Here is a 19,600-nt window from a genome sequence, read left to right as displayed (position 1 = left end):
GGTTCGACATATAAAACCGGATTGATATTAACAATCAATATTTTCTCCATTCTCCTATTTTCAAAATAATCTAGGAAACCTTTACTTGCATACTTGATGAGCGGTACATAAAAACTGTCCGATGTTTTCAGATAAACTAAAGAAACATGGCAAGAAACACTAAACAAAGGGACATGGGATCAGGATAAAGGTTGATGCTGTTAGTCAGACATCAGTGGGAATAGATCCTTCCTGCATGGATCATTAGGGAACATTTGGCTAACAGCATCCGTAATTTACCTCAGTGACATAATTTCACCTCATTAACTCCCACTCCTCGCCAACACACATCAATATCACATACACCTCGTAAATCTTGTTTTAACACACAGGTCAGAATAACATGTTGTCTGAGTGACTACATTCTTTATTGCATCTCTTTATAAAGAAACGCACTGATGAGTGTGTGGAAAAGGCTAACAGGTGTGCTTTACCGTCACCTCCATCTGTGTTGCCTAATGATGTGGCCACTGCTGAGCAGTTGCTCCATCCACTGGTGACACAGTCTGGACATATTCCAGCAATTACGTCTTCCCCTTTCGTATCCGACCCCTCCGCAGATATAACTTCACAGCTTCTAAATCAGGTCTGCAAAGGATGAAGCACCCAAATGAGGCAAAGCATAATCGTATCATTGGCTGGTTCCCCTGCTGATCGAGGGCATCAGACGATGCATGTCTGCGGAGGAGCGTGTCATTTACACCCCAGGCGTGGGTGAAGGTCGCAGTAATTCAGACCAGGTGCACTATGGGAAAAAGGGGCACACTAATGAGGAGCATTCTCTCTAAATAAGACCTTTGCTTTGGGTAGAAAGCACCATCTGAAACTTTGAGACGAACACACCACACAAGGCCGGTAATTATCTTCTGTAGAAACAGCTGATTCGGCTCGAAGCTTCTGCTGCACATTGAAATTTCAGACAAAGGGAACCCGTTAATGTTTATAACACAAGAAACGAAGAAATTAATTTTCGTTTTCCGCAATTCATCAGAAATTTCTTCTGAGAGGAAAGTTTACCGGAGCCTCAGATTATTTTTGTTAAAGCTGCCTCTGGTTGTTTCATCAGAGTTTTAACACGTTTGCTTTTATCTCAATAAGAAGATGGACTTTCTGAGGTGAAAGCCACTAAACTGCTGGGCCGCTTCAAAAAGAAAGGAAGAAAAAGCACTTGATTCCTTCGACTTTGTAGTGCAGGTATGGGAAATTGGTTGTCTGGTTGCTGCAGATGAGTTTTGCACTAAGACGCAGGGAGATTAAGCTCCGTAAAAGGTTGCATGTCTTTATGCTTGGGCTAGGTGGGGTTTCTCCCAAACCAGGTTAGCGATAGGTTAGCTTTAAAATGCTGGATGATAGCTTCATGAAACATGTGATTTAAAATATTTTTATCTGTACAAAAGCAGAACTGGTGCTTCTGGAAACAGTTTATTTTTTTGTGTCAGAGCAGAGATAAGAGATTAGGATTCACTGAGGAGTTGGAGGCATTCCTGCTCCTTTCTCCTGATGCCTGAATGTCTCGCCAGATGGAGGGGAGGGTTATTATGGCCAGATTAATGCTGTCATCTGGCTGAGGTGTAACCCTTACAGGCTTCAGGCGTGCTTGTGTGAGGCTAAAGAAGGTCTATCCGGTCAATCCTACAGCGAACAGGCAACTTAAACAAAAACTCTGCAGACATTCAATCTTAGAATAAAACTTTATAATTCTGTGTCTCAGCAGTGTCATCGCTGCAGGAAAAGCTTGCATTAGCGTTCTGTTTCTATTGTGTAACATGACTTCTTTACATATCTGACTTACCTAGCATGATTTCCTGCAATGTACAGATTAAGGTTAGGGGATAAGACGAATTTGTCAACCACCAGCGAAAGGCTGAGCCCTTCCCTGATTGTTTCTTAAGAGCAATTTTTTATTCCTCTAAATTTAACTCATGGATAGGATGGTACTTAATTCCATTTCAAATCTGTCTTTTTTGCTACACTCTAATTGAGTACATTGCAAAAACGGATTTCTAAGAAAGTAAAAAAACACCCCATTTTTAGACCTTTTATCTTGTTTTTAGTCTAAAAAGTAAATACATTTTTCAGAGGATACTGTATTTTTACGACCATAGGGCGCACCGTGTTATAGGGCGCAGCTTCAGTTACGGGTGTCTTTTTGGTATTTAACACATACAAAAGGCGCACCGGGCTATAGGGCGCGGGCACGGTAAAATGTACCGGTAAAACATCTCTGCGGGCTCGGGACTCGGAACATATCAATGCAAACCAGACATTGTGAAAATTATAAACAGCCAAAAGTGTGTTTCACTTTACTGGTCTAGTCCTGGTTCAGACCTGGTTTAGAGCGCACGCGCACTTCCTCATTGCGTGCGCTGACGGCTCGTGCTCTTCTTATGGCTTTGTGCCCGCAGAAACACAGCTGCGTCTTCTTTACTTGTCGGAGTTCGTTTTCCAACTTCCTCCACTTGCGAACCATGGACTCATTAATGCTGAATTCTCTTGCCGTTGCTCTATTCCCGTGTTTCTCCGCGTAGCTGATCGCTTGCAGTTTAAACTGTGCTTCATAGGCGTGTCTCTTAGCAGGTGCCATTCTCAGGGTTGTCAGAACAATGTTCAGCATACCGCGCATACCTGCCCTTTTGAACTGTTCGGGGTCTGTCTTCGCTCACGTCCGCACGTTCACGCCACGCCCCTTGTCTTCTACTACGTTCGCGTCTCACAGCCACACAATAGGCGCACCGCACCATAGGGTGCGGCGTACATTTTGGAGAAAATTTAAGACTTTTTGGTGCGCCTTATGGTCGTGAAAATACGGTACTTAAAATAAGGTTAATATTCTTAAATATGATCCAAAGTTTCTTGCTTTAAGTAAAAACAAATAGGGTAAGCAAAATTTGCTTTGCTAGAATTTTTAAAACTATAGCAAAATAATAAAAATTTTGATTTATTTGCTAGTTTTTAGATTTCTAGCCAAGCGACTTTTTCTTACCCTATTGGCAGATTTTTGGCTTTTTTTAAACATTCTTATGTCAGTTTTTGCAATACATCACTGGAAAGCTAGAATCTTTTTGGCTCCAATGATTAATGGTAAATAGCCTGTATTTGTATAGCGCCTTCTTAGGGTTCTACAACCCCCAAAGGTGCTTCACAACACAATCAGCCATCCGCACGCTGGTGGGGATGAGCTACGATGTAGCCACAGCTGCCCTGGGCGCACTGACAGAGGATAGGCCTGCCGAACACAGGCGCCACTGGTCCCTCCAATCACCACCAGCAGTGGTGTCTTGCTCAAGGATACAACAGCAGCAATCTTTGGTCGAAGCCGGTATTGAACCTGCATGGCAACTAAGGATACTGTAAACACATTTGTCAAGCCACTAGTAGATTCAAAATGATGTCTAGTTCACAGTTCAAAGCCTCATATAATTGATAGAACTGAGTCATCTTTTTGCATCCATGAGTGTCCAATAAAATATTCCAATGGGCAGCAGTAGCTTAGGACGTAGAGTGGGTTGTCCAGTAATCGGAAGGTTGTAGATTCGATCCCAGCTCCCGCCAGAGGGACCAGTGGCTCCAGTCTTCGGCGGTCTTGCTTCCGTCAGTGCGTCCCAGGGCAGCTGTGGCTACATCGTAGCTCATCCCCACCAGCATGTGAATGACTGATTGTGTTGTAAAGGGCCTTGGGGGGTTCCAGGACTCTAGAAGGCCCTATATCAAATACAGGCCATTTATATTTTTTAGATGCCTCGAAGGACACCATTCTGCATATTTTAGAGGTTACTCTACTTTAACCCATCTGATATTAACTAGTAGGTGACTAAAAGACATCTGCAGAGCTTGATGACCTGCTGAACAGGTGATTCAGCCAGTGAATCAGGTGTGTTGCTGCAAGAAATCAACTAAAACGTGCAAGATTGGGCCATCGAGGAGTAGATTTGGACACCACTGTTCTAGAAGAGGTTGTCATTGTCGATCATACAAGATCACAGTAATCCCATTTATAATGGTAATTTTTCACATTTAAATGGTGTCAAGCTGCTTTTAACACATTATGTTAGAGTAAACTTGGTGTACCAGTAGCTGTTTTGTTTTATCTCATCTCTAGTGTGATGGACTCTCCTTTACCATTTTCTGATGTTAATATTGTGTTCCATCAAATGTTCTTTTTCTCGTCACTTCCCTGGATCGAAGCCCAGTCATGGTCCGGCACATTCACACGGCAGTCACATAGACTTTTATGATTGCTGCAGCTTTGTTCTGTCGTGATTCTCTTTGAAGTTTAGGCCAAATACTGAGATGGGAGTGTTCAGTTTGGAAACGTTGGACGTTCTTTTTGCCGATGTCTTCAACCTGCTACTTGACAGCTATTTCTAAACCAGCTGGAAGATGTAATCCCTCAAACAAGACCTGGCTTGACCGTTGGGTTTCAGCTGGTCATGCCAGTTAAACCTCTAAAGGAGGTACCAGGAGGTGTCCTTACCTCCATAGCAAGCACAATAGGGCCGATGCTGGCTGAGTTGGCGCTGTTGGCTGAGGTCTGGGTCGGCTGACCCTCTTATTTTTTTAATTGGCCCAATTCAAATGTGCAGGAGTTGAACTGATGCTTACTTTCTTTTTTGACCCGACTGTGGTTCAGTACAATCTTGCCGATCGGTGTGCAAAATGCGGCGGACACATGTAAAACAGTGTGTGGCCTGATAGCAGGTGGTACGAGCATATGCCTATTTTATTTTATTTTTTTAGAACACGACAATTGCTATTTTTGGCTCTGCTGATGCGCACATAGCAACTGATTGTGTGCTAGAAACTTGTGATCTCAAAATTAATGAGCAAATAATTTTTACTGCAATCAGGGACAATGTGGGGTTATTTTGCAGATTAATATTTTCAATAAAAATGCTACTACAATCTTTTATACCTACAGGCAAAGAAATCATTTTTGCTGGCTGATTATATTTTAATTTATTTTTAATATGGTCTGTGTGAAAAAATCAACCACAAATACAATAAAATAAATAAATAAAATAACTATGAAAAAAGATCACAGTTTCCTGTCTGTAACTGCTGTTTACCTGTGGAGCGCACAGCGGAGTCAGACAACATGATCAGCTGTTCAGCTGCAGAGACCGATGCGTTCCCGGTGTTCTGACTATCCATGCTTCCTCGTCGAATTTTCCTATCAGCGCGCATTTCAACAGCTGATTCATTATGTTCAGGTTTGTTGAAAATCGGTAGCTACTGTTAATTTATTTTGTGAAAAAAGTGGATAGTAAGCAGTTAAGTCATTTCGTAAAAATTAACCCCTTAGCTGCTAAAAACATTTGAATATTCTCAGAACAATGACGATTTACCAACTACTTTCACCCATGTCGAGAAAGTGATTCATAAAAATGGAGATTTGTAAGACGTTAGCTCTTACCGTTCAATTTCTCTACCTAATCCTTTATTAGGCAAATTAATCCACATACACTCAACAAAAATATGAATGCAACACCTTTGTTTCTGCTCCGATTTTTCATGAGATGGACTTAAAGATCTAAAATTTATTCCAGTTACACAATATTAGCATTTCTCTCAAACATTGTTCACAAATCAGTCTAAATGTGTGATAGTGAGCACTTCTGCTTTGCTGAGATAACCCGTCCCACCTCACAGGTGTGCCACATCAAGATGCTGATCCGACATCATGAGTAGTGCACAGGTGTACCTTATACTGCCCACAATAAAAGGCCAACCTGGAATGTGCAGTTTTGTCTCACAGCAAAATGCCACAGATGCCACAAGGGAGCGTGCAATTGGAATGCTGACAGCAGGAATGTCAACCAGATCTGTTGCTCGTGTATTGAATGTCCATTTCTCCACCATAAGCAATCTCCAAAGGCGTTTCAGAAAATATGGCAGTACATCCAACCGGCCTCACAACCGTAGACGATGTGTAACCACACCAGACCAGGACCTCCACATCCAGCAGGTTCACCTCCAAGATCATCTGAGATCAGCCACTCAGACAGCTGCTGAAACAATTGGTTTGCATAACCAAACTATTTCTGCACAAACTGTCAGAAACCATCTCAGGGAAGCTCAACTGCATGCTCGTCGTCCTCATCGGAGTCTTGACCTAACTCCAGCTTGTCACTGTAACAGACTTGAGTGGGCAAATGCTCACATTTGATGGCGTCTGGCACGTTGGAGAGGTGTTCTCATCACAGATGAATCTCAGTTTACATTGTTCAGGGCAGATGGCAGACAGCGTGTGTGGTGTCGTGTGGGTGAGCGCTTTGCTGATGTCAATGTTGTGGATCAAGAGGCCCATGGTGGTGGTGGGGTTACGGTATGGGCAGGCATCTGTGAGGTGGGATGGATTATCTCAGCAAAGTAGAAGTGCTCACTATCACACATTTAGACTGATTTGTGAACAATGTTTGAGAGAAATGGTAATATTGTGTATCTGGAATGAATTTTAGATCTTTAAGTCCATCTCATGAAAAATTGGAGCAGAAACAAAGTTGTTGCATTTATATTTTTGTTGAGTGTAGAGCAAACATGCTTTTCCCCAATACTTATAGTTATTTGTTTGAATGTATAATTTTGGCGATTATTATACAACTATGATAAATTAATTATAATAATATAAAACTTTTGGATATTAATTTGGGACTCTTTCAGAATGAATGTAAACAATGGGAGAAATTTCTTGTTTACAGTATAATAACGATATTTTAGAAGCCATTTACAAGCTAACTGTCAGGTAAACATACAGCAAGCAGTAAATTAATAAAACAACTTAAAGAAATACTTACTGTGACCTTCGATGAGTTGAAAGTAACTAGATAAGTGACAAGATAACTTCCACATGTAGCGCGTCTTGACTTGTTAACAGCCTGTGATGCAATAATCGGCCTGCGCTGCGCATGCGTATTTCCCCAAAGTAGCACATTTCGACAGGGAGCACAGATAGTCAGAACACCGGCATAAATCTCAGGCTGTCGGCACACTGTCTGTGTAGCGCGTGGAATTTGACTCATCGCGGGAAAACTGAACAGAGATCAGCAACTATCGGGTCACTGCAGGAGGACGGACAAGTGGACAGATGAGCTGAGCTGAGCCGCAAACATCACTCGACTTTCTGGTAAGTAACATTTAACAACTGATATTTTACTAACAAAATCATTTTCAGTGGTTAATTTAGTCTAATATCCTTTCAGGAAGGGTCAATATTACAACTACAAAATTCCTGAAATTAAATTAGGAGCTATCCACTAGCTAGCAGCTAGCAATATGCTAGGGTAACCATACGTCCTCTTTCCCCCGGACATGTTCACTTTTCACTCTCTGTCCGGGGGGGGGGGGGGTTCGTACATTGATCAAAATGTCCGATTTTTCATCCAAGAGCAGGGGTCGAATTATGGGGGCTAAATATCTTTCAGGGAAAGATCCAGTTTCTGCCTGTATTACAATATTTATGGACTCTCAGCGGGGATTATTTTGAGCGGAGATGACGCAGAGCTCTGATTGTTGGTGCGCCCGCTGCGTCCGGCGCACGATACATTCTCAAGGTGGCGCAACAAAACATTGTTATTAACACATGATCGTTCATATCTCTTTATATGCTCTGGTATTCTGTCTTTTAATCGTTCCTGATGCGCTCTTCTATTTGTGTGCAGCTGTGATTTCACCTCACTGACGCAGCATCGAAAGCGCACTCCGCTTTGCGGTCAGGAGATCCTTTTGATCCGCTTAGTTCAAAAGTTACTGATGAGGTGAAAAAGTGAGAAGCCAGGCAGCAGTTTTTCTGGAGAGTTTAGAGGAGATGCAGGAAGATGAGAGACAGACAGGACAGTATAAAAACAAGAAAACAAAGTGTTGAAAAGTAAAATGAAGGTAAATTTATCTCCACTACACATTTTTACCTGTATAAAACAATAAGTTGTACACATGTAATATTTATACATTTGATACAATTCAGATCACCTTTAAAACTCAGTCACACACCCAGGGCCATTTGAAGGCATTTTGGGGGCCAAGGCAAAACAGAATCCCCCCATTACTGGGTTCTCCCAGAAGCTTCAGTGTAATCAGTGTTGGGAATGTTACTTTGAAAAAGTAATTAGTTATAGTAACTTCACCACACAGAAGTTCTCCTCCAGGCTAGTGCACAATATTCAGGAACTGACAGATGTCTAAATATCAGCAAATAAGACTCCAAATCCTGTCGTCTGAAGCAACTCTGATGTGGCTCACTTCTGGTTCCTGAAAATTGAGCAACAGCCTTGAGGAGTTTTGCTGGAGTTGCTAATGCTAACAGTTAGCTTCTAATAGCCTAGACCAGGGGTGTAAAACTCCAGTCCGTGAGGGCCGGTATCCTGGCTCTTATTGTTTCCCTATTCCAACACAGTTGATTCACCTGTGCAGCAGCTCGTCAAGCTCTCCAGAAGCCTGTTAATCATCTTCTGATTGAAATCAGGTGTGTGGAAACAGGGAAAACACTAAACCATCTGGAATAGCGGCCCTCGAAGACCTAGACGTTCTCTGCTGTTTCCTGTGTGCTAAGCCAACAACAGCCTTCCCCGTTGTGATGCAAGATGGGTGAGTCCATGAATGTTAAGTGACAGTGTGACGTAGATCTGTCAGGCTTTTCTATCCTAGAGTTGCCGTCTATTCTCTATCAAAGCTAATGCAGGAGATAGGTGTAGGAGACTATTTTCATGTTCAGCCTGCATGAACATTTTCTAAATCTGTTGTAGGTAAACCACCTGGGACTAATTGGGGGTGCAGATTTGAAAGCGCCGACGTGGCAAATCCTGAGGAAAGCCCTTACCAATGGTCTGGCCAAGAAGTTGAACTGGCGGGGCATTAATGGAAAAACTTCATTGGCTAGCCTCACATTAAAGGAGATTATAATCAGTAAGTATTTGAAGTACCGTTCTTAATACTTTATTGTAGGACTGGGCGGTAAATCAAAACTGTACCATTACGGAAGTTTCTGATTCTTACCAACGTCATTTTGCCCTTGACAGTAAGTCCAGTGTTTTAAAACATGAAGACGTGAACAGATTACTGATGTTCATGTCCCTTTAAAAGGTTGAGACACAGACCAGTGGATTCCGCATCACAGCTAGTCACGTGGAGTTATGTGACTCCGCCCCATGCAGTCTGTAATAAGAAGGATAAAAACAGGAAATGGAGAACTATTCAAACATGGAAGCTTGCAGCTCGTAGCTCGTCCCTCGCTACACGCAGGTTGTGGCTCATAGCAGCCTGTTGGTTACAGTAGCTCTCTGCGTGGTGCTGCCCAGGCAGCGGTACTCTGCGTTTAACAGTGGGCAGCCGTGAGCGATAATAAGTGAGCTAAAAAAAAAGCTTCATCAATTATTTGGTGACATCATGGATTCGGTAAGGACGATGTGATGAAAACTAAAGACAAATGTAAACTGCAGAAAGACTTGAGCACCAAATCAAGTTAACACATCCTTCTCTACATGCAGCACAGCCAGGCTTTATAGAATACCTAAGCCGGCCACAGAAAAGGAGCGCTCAGAAAGATAAGAGGAGAACCACTCCAGAGCAATTCCTGATAGGCCTACCCAGCCCCTCAGCCTCTCCAGTAACAGGTGATGGTCAACAGTGCCAAAGGCTGCAGTCAGGCCCAACAGGACCAGAACAGTACAGTTCCCTGCATCACTGTGAGTCAGAAGGTCATTAGAGACCCTAAGAAGAGCTGTTTCAGTAGAATGAACTCTACGAAAGCCTGACTGGAAGCTATCATAGATGTTATGTTCATCAAGAGCAGCTGTGAGATGTTTAGCCACAACCTTTTCCAAGATCTTGGAGATGAACAGAAGTTTAGAGATGGGTCTGAAGCTGCTATGGAGAGAGGGGTCAAGACTCGGTTTTTTAAGAAGCGGGTGGATTACAGAGTTCTTAAAGTAAGCAGGGACCTGTCCAGAAACCAGAGAAGCATTAATTATAGAGAGCACGCTGGGACCGATGGACTGAAAAGCACTTTTAAACGAGGGGGCATGCAGAGGTCTTCATAGAGTTAACTAGTTTGGTTAACTCAGGCAAAGAAACAAGAGCAAAGCTATCTAGGATGATGGGCCTGGTTGGAGTCGGGAGAGGCAGAGATAAGGCTGAAGGAGAGATGCAGATCTAACCTTATTGACTTTGTCCACAAAGAAAGACAGAAAGTTCTCACAGTCTGTAACAGAGTGGATGGAGGCCGTAGGAGAGGCAGGAGAGACGATACTGCTGATGGTGTTAAACAGCACCTTGGGGTTCCTTTTGCTCTGGGACACCAGGTTGGAGAAATAGGAAACCCTAGCATCTCTGACTGCAGAGTTAAAGGATGTCAGAAGATCCTTTAGGTGCAGCAGATGGACGTGGAGATGGGTTTCTTCCACAAGTGCTCAATTTTTCTGCATTGGCACTTCAGGCTGCGAAGGCTGTCAGTAAACCAGGGAGTAGGGTTCACTGCAGGAACTGATCTGGTTCTGACGGGATAGATGTTGTCCAGAATGGAGAGGCAGTGCTCATTAAAGCCGGGCGTACACTGTGCGACTTTTTCACTTTTTTGAGACGATTTTCCGGTCGTGCGAGAAGCCACGACATCGGGGCGAGTTTTGCGCCGAGCGGTCGTGTAGTGTACAGGGGGTTACGAGAGGCGATTAACACCACGTGACCAGCCGCCGATCAGCAGTCGTGAGGTCGCAGGGACTTCTAGTGTGTTTAATATTTCGCTCGTCCCTCGTGAGGGTATCGCACTGTTGAAGCGGCGCTGCGAGCAGCTACGATCCCAAAAAAAAGTGTCAGAACCGCTCACGGCGCATGCGCAATCATGCATCAACGCCGGTCGCTCGCTATTTCCCTAATAACACACGCTGTTCATTTTTGTTTCTACACGTTTTTTTTTACTCACAAAGATTGTCAAGAAAGCGTGTTTGTCGTGTTCATGTCAAATTAAACTGATCACAAAACACAGATTTACTTTCTTTATTTCGTTTTCCTCATCCAACCCCCATAAATCCCTGTGTGTCCTCCTGCAGCACTCCCGAAGGACAACGGGCAAGACAAAAAAGTCTGACGTGTTGAGTAAAAACTGCTATTTTTAGCACATTTTTAGGGCCGACGTGTTGCTACCAGACGTACAGTGTGAGCAGTCAGGTCGCATGCGAGAACTGGGTCGTACAGTGTGAGCACACGACTCGTGAGATCTGCTCTGCGAGGAAGTCGTACAGTTTGAGCTGAAGCTGAACGCTGCGAGTGAAAAAGTCGCACAGTGTACGCCCGGCTTAAACTGAGAAGTTAAGGAATGTGGGTCGTTATCAGAAGAACAGGGTGGATCAAAAGCAGCAGAAAAATTGCTAGCTGTGCTCTCATTAAGAAAACGAGAACTAATCATATGGCGAGCAGGAGGTGGGGACGCAGAAACTGACAAGTTAAAGAAAATGCAATGGTGATCTGAAATATAAACGTCCTCAGGACAAACACTGTCAGCATTTAGACCCAGGGTAAAAACAAGGTCTAGAGTGTGCCCCCTGGTGTGTGTGGGGCCAGAAACATGCTGGGTAAAGCTGAAGGAGTCCATAAGGCTGGAGAAATTCATGGCAAAGTGATCAGAGGGATCATCAACATGAATGTTAAAGTCACCCACAATCACCAGTCTGGACAGCTTCACAGTGGAGGATAGAAAGTCACTAAACTCCTGAAGGAAAGAACTGTTTAGACCAGGTGGACGATAGACCACAGCACAGTAGAACGGGTCCTTACGCCCCATTTAATCAGCTGCAGTTCAAAGGAAGCAAAGTGACCAGAGTTTTTAGAGCTACATGGAAGATGGTCTCTTTAAGCCTTCATGCATTTATCGTGTATTCATCGTTATCAAGCTGAACTCCTCAATATACCGTAATATTGATTTTAGGCCACATTGCCCAGCCCTACTATACTGTATACTATGCTGGTAAATATCACATAAATATTTCACGTAGTTGTAAATCCATTTCCTATGTACATAGGTGCAGTACGGAGAAACCCGCTGGTTGGTGGGGCTGCTGAAGCACAGGTGGAGGGAATAATGAAAAGATGGCTCCAGGTTGCAGCAGATCGTGAGGGAGGGAGAAAGAGACGGTTTCTTGCAAAAGAAAGTTCTTCTTAAGCTCACTCTGTATTTATGTTTGAGTGATATTATGCAGTTCATTTTTTATTCTATATTTTCATGTGTTGAGTTCAGTGCATTTTACTTGTTTGTAATGCATTTATTATTTGTTAAATACAAAGACTTTTTTGCAAAATTGTATTTGTGATTTCTTTTTATTTAGCATTTTATAGTTTTACAGTATGTGGACCAATACTAGCCTGGGGACACTCAGCCAGCTCAACTTGTAGTATATGGGCCAATAATGGGCCAGGGGTTATGCCAGCGCTCAGCCAACATTCACCTGTACTGGCTCACTGAGTGTGGGCCAGTACAGGGCCACAGTACACAATGAGTGTCATCATACTGTGCATGTGCCAGACCTGGGCCAAAGCCATATTGTGTCATTTTTCTGTGAGTGGGCCGTTATTGGGCTGAGGGCCCAGCCAGCAGTGGGCCAGTATTTAGGCAAGGATGTGGGCCAGAGATGGGCTGGATAAATTTTGCTATGTGGGTATCAGGTGCCCACCTCACCTGGCTGGAAAGAGAGGAGTAGCAGAGCTGTCACTGGTTTCTGAACCCTGAAATTAAAGAAAAATCAAGTCAGTCAGCGGAAAACAGACTTTCAGAGCATTCAGCAACATTTTGGGTCCTTAACTAGTACATCCAAGAGGGGGGGTTTCACTGGTGTTAGTGTGAAAGCATTAAAGTGAAAATAAACAGGCTCTAAATGGTGTCAGACTGAAAACTGCCTCATGATTGATGAAAACAGTCAGATAATACCGAGTTTCTAGTACTTTACCTCATCTGCTCAATGTGCATATTACAGCAAATCGTCCTGGAAACAGGCTTTGTTGTTTCCATAAATCCCCTCACCTTCAGGAGATCTCTGCCCCTCAGGTGTTTATTGCAGCTGTAACATCAATTTAGCTTGTGGATCAAATTTTCGCTTGGTTTGGTCCTTCTGGTGGCGCAGAGGCTGTTGGAATTAACCCTTTTTAATGTAGCGGCGCTCGAAATAGAATTTATTGTTAAATCGACGGCCGTAATCCCAGCTGCCTGTTGAGCTGCGGAATAGCCAAGTGTTTGGAGTTGAAGACAGGCGTGACCTCACCATCACCTGTGAGACTCCACGGCTCCTAACTGCAGAGACAACAAAGATCTGCAGGGAGGAAATGACTGTTTGTAGAAGTATATTACCTTTCTCTCATCAACATCTTCCACAGAAGAAATATTATCTAAATATGGAAATGGTGTTGAAGCTACAGCGAAAGAGCTCAAATGAGAATCAGTTAAAGGGAATAAACAAAGATTTGCATCAAACTGTTTTGCTTCAGTTTGCTTTAAATCATGTGGAAAGTCAGGAAATGTTTCTGCTGACCCAGAATTGTCCCTTCAGAACCGGGGTTGGGCTCTCCTGGGTTCTCAAATATTCTGGCCATATTTATTTAAATGTCAGCCCAGTTTTAGAGTTTTAGAGCATCCGTGTGTGAGCTTTCGTTCCCCTCCTGAGGACTGTATTACTTTCAGAGTCAATTATCTGCTGTAGTTTAGCTGATAGCATTTTAATTATCCTAAACGTCCGTCTAGAGATGCCTTTCAGCTCATTTACAAACTGTTTTCTGCTGCTGATAATATTACTTCCTGACTGATGAAACATCTCTAGAATCTGGTACTCATTGTGCTGCTGTTTCTCTCCAACATTTAATTTAAACCAGCATGAATAATTGTAAGTTGGTAATTTGTGAGTAAATCAGCCATAAATCAGTGTTTTTCCTGATACAACACATAACCGCAAAAATGTTCTGGTTGAATGTTTTAATTTGAATATTTTTGGGCTTGGTGACAGATAAATACACACCCTGTTTCCTGCTATGGAATGACAGATAACACATCAAAAAAGCATAAATGTGCTGTCTAAACTGGTCTTATGCTGGAAATGATTACTTTAGCTTTACATTTCATCCTTTCTTTTTTTTAAATAGTGATTAATCATTCCCACAAAGTAACTTAAAACTACTATAGCGAATCTGCAAACAAGCTAGGTTTTGAACACAAACACGGTCAGGGAACACTCACCCCTCCCCTTGGGTATCTTCCCTGAGAAACTTCTTTTTTTTTTCTTTTTTTTCTTTTTTTTTCTTTTTTTTTTTTTACCAGACACGGAGACAGAGGTGAAAGAGAAAGGAAAAGAAAAGGTGGGGGGGGGGGGGGGAGGGGGGTCCACAAAAATAAACAATAATGAACAAGAGTCTGCTTCTAGACCTGCAGAAAAAGGCAAAAAAAAGCAAAAGGGCAAAAAAAAGGGACACAACAAATATACAACAAGATCAAGCTATCACTGCGTCAACTTGATGAGGAAATATATAATCAACATTGCTTAACTGAAGAATCACGATAATAAATCACAGTGCATTAAGTGCCCACCATAGTCTTAAGACCTGTGTTGAACGTGCCCAAGCCCATACTTTTGAGAGCACCATGTGAGCACCTGTGTGTGTACACGTGCTTGTTTATGTAAGGTTTCTCTATAGGAGCGTCCCTGAGACACTTCTGCCGGAACCGGAAACCCACACTGTCCGAGGAAACAAGATAGCGCTAAACACCAGTCGCTGTTTTCTAGGTCCAAACGTCTTTTGTTGTCCGTGACTTCAAATGGTGTTTTTCTTTCAGGGACTCTGGCACCCAGGAGATGGTACTGGTAAATACCAATAGGTATTTTGTTACTGAGATAATACAGTGGTCTCTTGTTTATCGCGGTAATGACGTTCTAAAAATAACCTGCCGAAGACAAAAGCCGCGAAGTAGCCAACTTTATTTTTACAATTGTTTTAACTATACAACTCCTCACCACACACTTGTACACTTTTCTCAGACAGGCATAACATGTTCACACGTTTCTTTCTCGTTTAAACTCTCTCAATGCCCTAATCATGAAGCAGAACACAATGCACTGTAAAAAATAAACTTCCAAAATTTTGCTAAAGGAAAGAATTGTTTTCAGGTAACAAAGTGAGCTGCCTGAACGTTGCCTGAATGTTTTTCCTCACTAAACCACCTCTAGAACACCGAAGCACCACTTTAGGATTGAGAGGAGGATGCAGGAAGATAATAAACAAACAGGACAGAAAAATAGTCAAATAAAAACAAGTTAGTTTTTGTACCTGGTGGTTGCAACAAACAGACACCGCTGAAGGTAATCAGAAGTGAGGAACAGAAAATGAAATAATTATTTTAATGTTTAGAGCAGCAGGAACTCTGAGAGGCTGCAGGCGCACTGCGCAGGGGGAGGGGGGAGAGAGCTGAAGCGGAGCAGTATAGATGCAGAAACTACCGCTGTTAAAAGAAATTTGTTTAACTTTGAAAATGTGGGCGCAATTTTAATTGTCAAAAACTCCAGCGAACCAGCCGTTATTTTTGTTAAGGAGTGTGCACGTACAGCATACGCGCCTCGTGCACGAGCCTACTATTGAAGCTGCCATTACACTTTTGGCCTGAGGGGGCAATCACGAGCATAAAAATTCAAAACTCCGTAAAGTCCCTTTAAAGATCGTTTTCTTTCTTTCTTTCGTTCTTTCTTTCGTTCTTTCTTTCTTTCTTTCTTTCTTTCTTTCTTTCTTTCTTTCTTTCTTTCTTTCGTCTTCCTTCTCCAACCCCCACAAACCCCTGCATGTCCTCAGCATCAAGCCTGAAGGACAACAGACATTAATAACAAAGTTTGTATTTGTTACATATTTTTGTAAATAAAGGTTGAAAAACAAAAATCAGTAACAGCACATCAGTCTCCGGGTTTTCGGACCCAAAAGTCGTGCGTGTGTGAACAGTCAGGTCCCTTCCGTGCGTCATTACAGTGCGAGAACATGACTCGTGAGCTTTCCTCAGCCGCTTGTATCTGTGATCTCGTTCTTTCAGTCACTACCCAAAGCTTGTGACAATAGGTGACAGAAGGAACGTAGACGAATGGTAAATTGAGAGCTTCACCTTCCGGCTCCTCCTCCACTTGGGGCAGGGCCTCATCCCTGACCCGGAGAAGGCATTTTATCGTTTTCCAACTCAAGGAACTCTGTTGGTTTGTCCTAAAGTGGAAGTGGTAGCATCCAGATGATCTTCCTTGTCTGATATTATTGAGAAGTGAACCTCTCATTCCAGTGTTGTTCTGTTGCAAAATATGTGAGTGTGGAATGAATAGGGTACCCAGGGAAGTGTCCAATAGTCGGTCTGAAACATGCGAGGGAACCACTTTATTTTTTTTTTATTTCCACATTACATTTATAACTTTACTATGTTGTTAATAGGAGGCATGAAAGAAATAATTAAGCTAACATGTTTTCTGTTGTAGCTTTAACATGACTTTAAGCTGTTAAGGAACTAATCTCTATTTTTACACACTGAGGTTGTTCTAAAAGATAACGACAAATAACACGTTAAATGTTTATATCTTTTCCACTTTCTCTTTAATGAAATTAACAAAATCTCAAACTAGATTTTTCTTTTAAATCATAATCTAGCAGATGTCACTTTTACACACAGATACAGGTGTTTACTTTAAATCTTAACTTTATTATTATGTATGTATGTATGTATGTATGTATGTATGTATGTATTATGTTGAATCTCATTTTTAGAAGACTTCAGCGGAGATAAGTGAAATATTAAAAACTCAAAGAGCTTCCACCAGTTTAAAGAAACCCTCTACCCCAGATGGTCTCTGATCTTAATAACAGTGAAGGAACCTGCAAACACAACTTATGTGGTTGTGTTTTATATTATTTCACAAATATCTGTTATGAAACATCTGTGAGGATCTGCTTCAGTAAAGGGTACATTTGTGTTTTAGCCAAACAAATAACTTTCTTTTATGCCTGTAAGCAAAAACCTGTCAACAACTAATGGAGCCTTGCTGATTTAATGTGTTTTTCCTGCCTGGATGAATGTCTGGCTTTATCTCTGGTGAGTCCCCCGATCCCCCCCACCCCCCACCCCCACACCACCCCCCCCCCCCACCACCCCCCCACCCCACCCACCCCCCCGCTGTGCTGACAATTTGCTCAGAAGCACACATGTGGCAGCCCCCCCTCCCCGTTCGTCCTCTGGACTATTTGACAGTTTGACATGCTTTTGGAGTAGTTTCCTTGCTGCAAACAGCATGCTGCTTTTTCTAAATTAAATCACCTGCATCTTCAGAACTGAATATCCCCAGTTCCAAGAATCGCACCAACCATCTGGGTCACAAAAATTGGTCTTGAATTGGAAAAAAAATTTTTTTGTGTATTTTGCTTCCTCTGATGAGGAAATATGCAGTTTTTTAAACTCCTGGTTTTTGCAATTTGGCTGCACAGTGGAACAGCGGTTAGCTTTTTTACCTTGCAGCAAGAAGGTCCTGGGTTTGAATCCCAGTCTGGGGTCTTTCTGCAAGGAGGCATGATCTCCCTGTGCATGCGTGGGTTCTCTCCAGGTACTCCGGCTTCCTCCCTCAGTCCAACAGCATGACTGTCAGATTAATCTCAAAATTGTCCTAAGGTGTGAGCGTGTGCTCTGTTGTTTGTCCTGTGTGTCTCTGCCTTTCCCTGTGATGGACTGGCAATCTGTCCAGGGTGTAACCTGCCATGTTTGCCTGCTGGAGGTATGCACATGCCCCCCGTGACCCTGCGTGGATAATGAGCACAGAAAATGGATGGATGGATGCAGTTTTTCCCTCTCAACACAGTGACAATCCTCCTAAAAGTGAAGATGACGTTGTGGTTCTGTGGCATCCTGCAGGGTGCAGGATAAAAATGCATCATTTTGTTTGGGTTTCTGTTTTTAGTTTTTCTGCTTTGAGCCATTCACGGACGCATCATTTCATTTATGTTTCTTATTTACAGCCACACCATAAATTGTAAACAAAGCAACGATTAACAGCTTTGTAGAATAATTGTCACTTCATATAATTTAATTAAAAGAAATTGTTATTTTCAGGAGTTTAAGATTGAAAATGCATTTTTTAAGCTTAAAATACCTCCCAATTCAGTGTTAGTCATGCTGGATGTTTTTTGTTTTTTTTTCCAGTAAATGGCTTGTATTGATATAGACAACCCCCCAAAGTGCTTCACAACACAATCAGTCATCCACACATTCACACACTGGTGGGGATGAGCTGCGATGTAGCCACAGCTGCCCTGGGGCGCACTGACAGAGGCAATGCCTGCTGAGCACAGGCGCCACCAGCCCCTCCGACCACCACCAGCAGGCAAGGCGGTTTAAGTATCTTGCCCAAGGACATAACAGCAGCATTCTCTGGTCAGAGCTTGGATCAAATAACCTGGCAGCAGCCCGATCTTTATGTGCAACCCCTGCCCCGTGTTGAGTCTACACATTCTCTTGAGTTAAGAAAACTCAAAATCTTGCGAGAATTCATCTTGCAGCACAAGGTTAGGGATCAAACCTGCAACCTTCTGATTACTGGACAACCTGCTCTACCTCCTAAGCTACTGCTGTCTCTCAGTTAAAGCTTAATTTTATTATTAATTTGCTTTCCTTATTTAATGAAACTGTCAGTCTGACAGAGGAACAGATTTAGAGTTTTTATAGCAGGGTGTTTGTTTCTCACCTCAGAAAAATGATGTGTTTCATTCTAACCCTGGTCTTCCGGAAACTGGAACTCAGAGGTTTTCTGTGATTTCTGGCTCTGGTAATGATGGTAAGGAATTCTGAGACCAGGACCAAGATCCAGACAGCTCCAGGTCAGGTCAGAACTATTGAGACGCTGAGTGTCACCAGCTACTCTGCCTTTATAGCTTTGGCTGATAGTTGTAAAGAAAAATGTCTCTTCTCCAGTTTCAGTATGTAGACTTCCTCTGCCCTGACTATTGGGTCAAAGGTCCGCAGCCATTGTCTAACTCCTATTTGGTTTAGACGATTGTCTGGACAATGGTTAGAGCTGTTAGGAGCTCACACAAGTCCGCATCCCCCATGGTCCCCTCGATAAACATTTGCAGCAACCTGGCTGGGATCGGTTACTGTAGGAGTAACGATTTGTTTATTTATGTTTCTACGATGAATCATTTCCCAGCCAGCATTTCAGAGGTCAGACGAGTCACTATAAAAGCCTTGAAATTAAATTATTAGATGCTGTGTTCATTATTTCTAAATGTCTCCAATATATCCACTTCCATGCTATGAAAGTAGACACACACACACACACACACACACACACACACAAACATACACACATTATTTTAGTCTGTTAAGAATCTTACGCAAGAAACTGAGACACATCTAGCCATTTTCTGTAGGAAGTCCCTGCAGGCATCTGAATTTCCTTATAAACATCAGAGTTAAAAGGAGAGGAAATACTAGTGTGTTAAAGGAGAAACCATTGAACTTGTTATTTTTTAAATATGATCTTTACTCTGCGTTTCACATGCAGGCTAGATGTGTCTTCTACCCATTTCCTGC

General features: G+C 42.6%; 1 protein-coding gene and 1 long non-coding RNA gene across 3 annotated transcripts in view; both read left to right on the top strand.

Moving 5' to 3' along the window:
- Nucleotides 1–19,600, top strand: part of esamb (endothelial cell adhesion molecule b) — an 82,733-nt gene that overhangs the window by 13,277 nt on the left and 49,856 nt on the right. The gene's annotated exons all lie outside the window — the stretch shown is intronic.
- LOC139062404 (uncharacterized) lies at nt 8,265–14,369 on the top strand. The gene is made up of 3 exons (XR_011515974.1): nt 8,265–8,619; nt 8,778–8,937; nt 12,045–14,369. It is a non-coding gene; the product is annotated as an uncharacterized lncRNA (long non-coding RNA).

Source organism: Nothobranchius furzeri, chromosome 13, assembly GCF_043380555.1.
Source record: "Nothobranchius furzeri strain GRZ-AD chromosome 13, NfurGRZ-RIMD1, whole genome shotgun sequence".
Taxonomy (NCBI): Eukaryota; Metazoa; Chordata; class Actinopteri; order Cyprinodontiformes; family Nothobranchiidae; genus Nothobranchius; species Nothobranchius furzeri.
The sequence above is the reverse complement of the archived record's forward strand: the minus strand, read 5'-3'. Positions and strand labels throughout refer to the sequence as shown.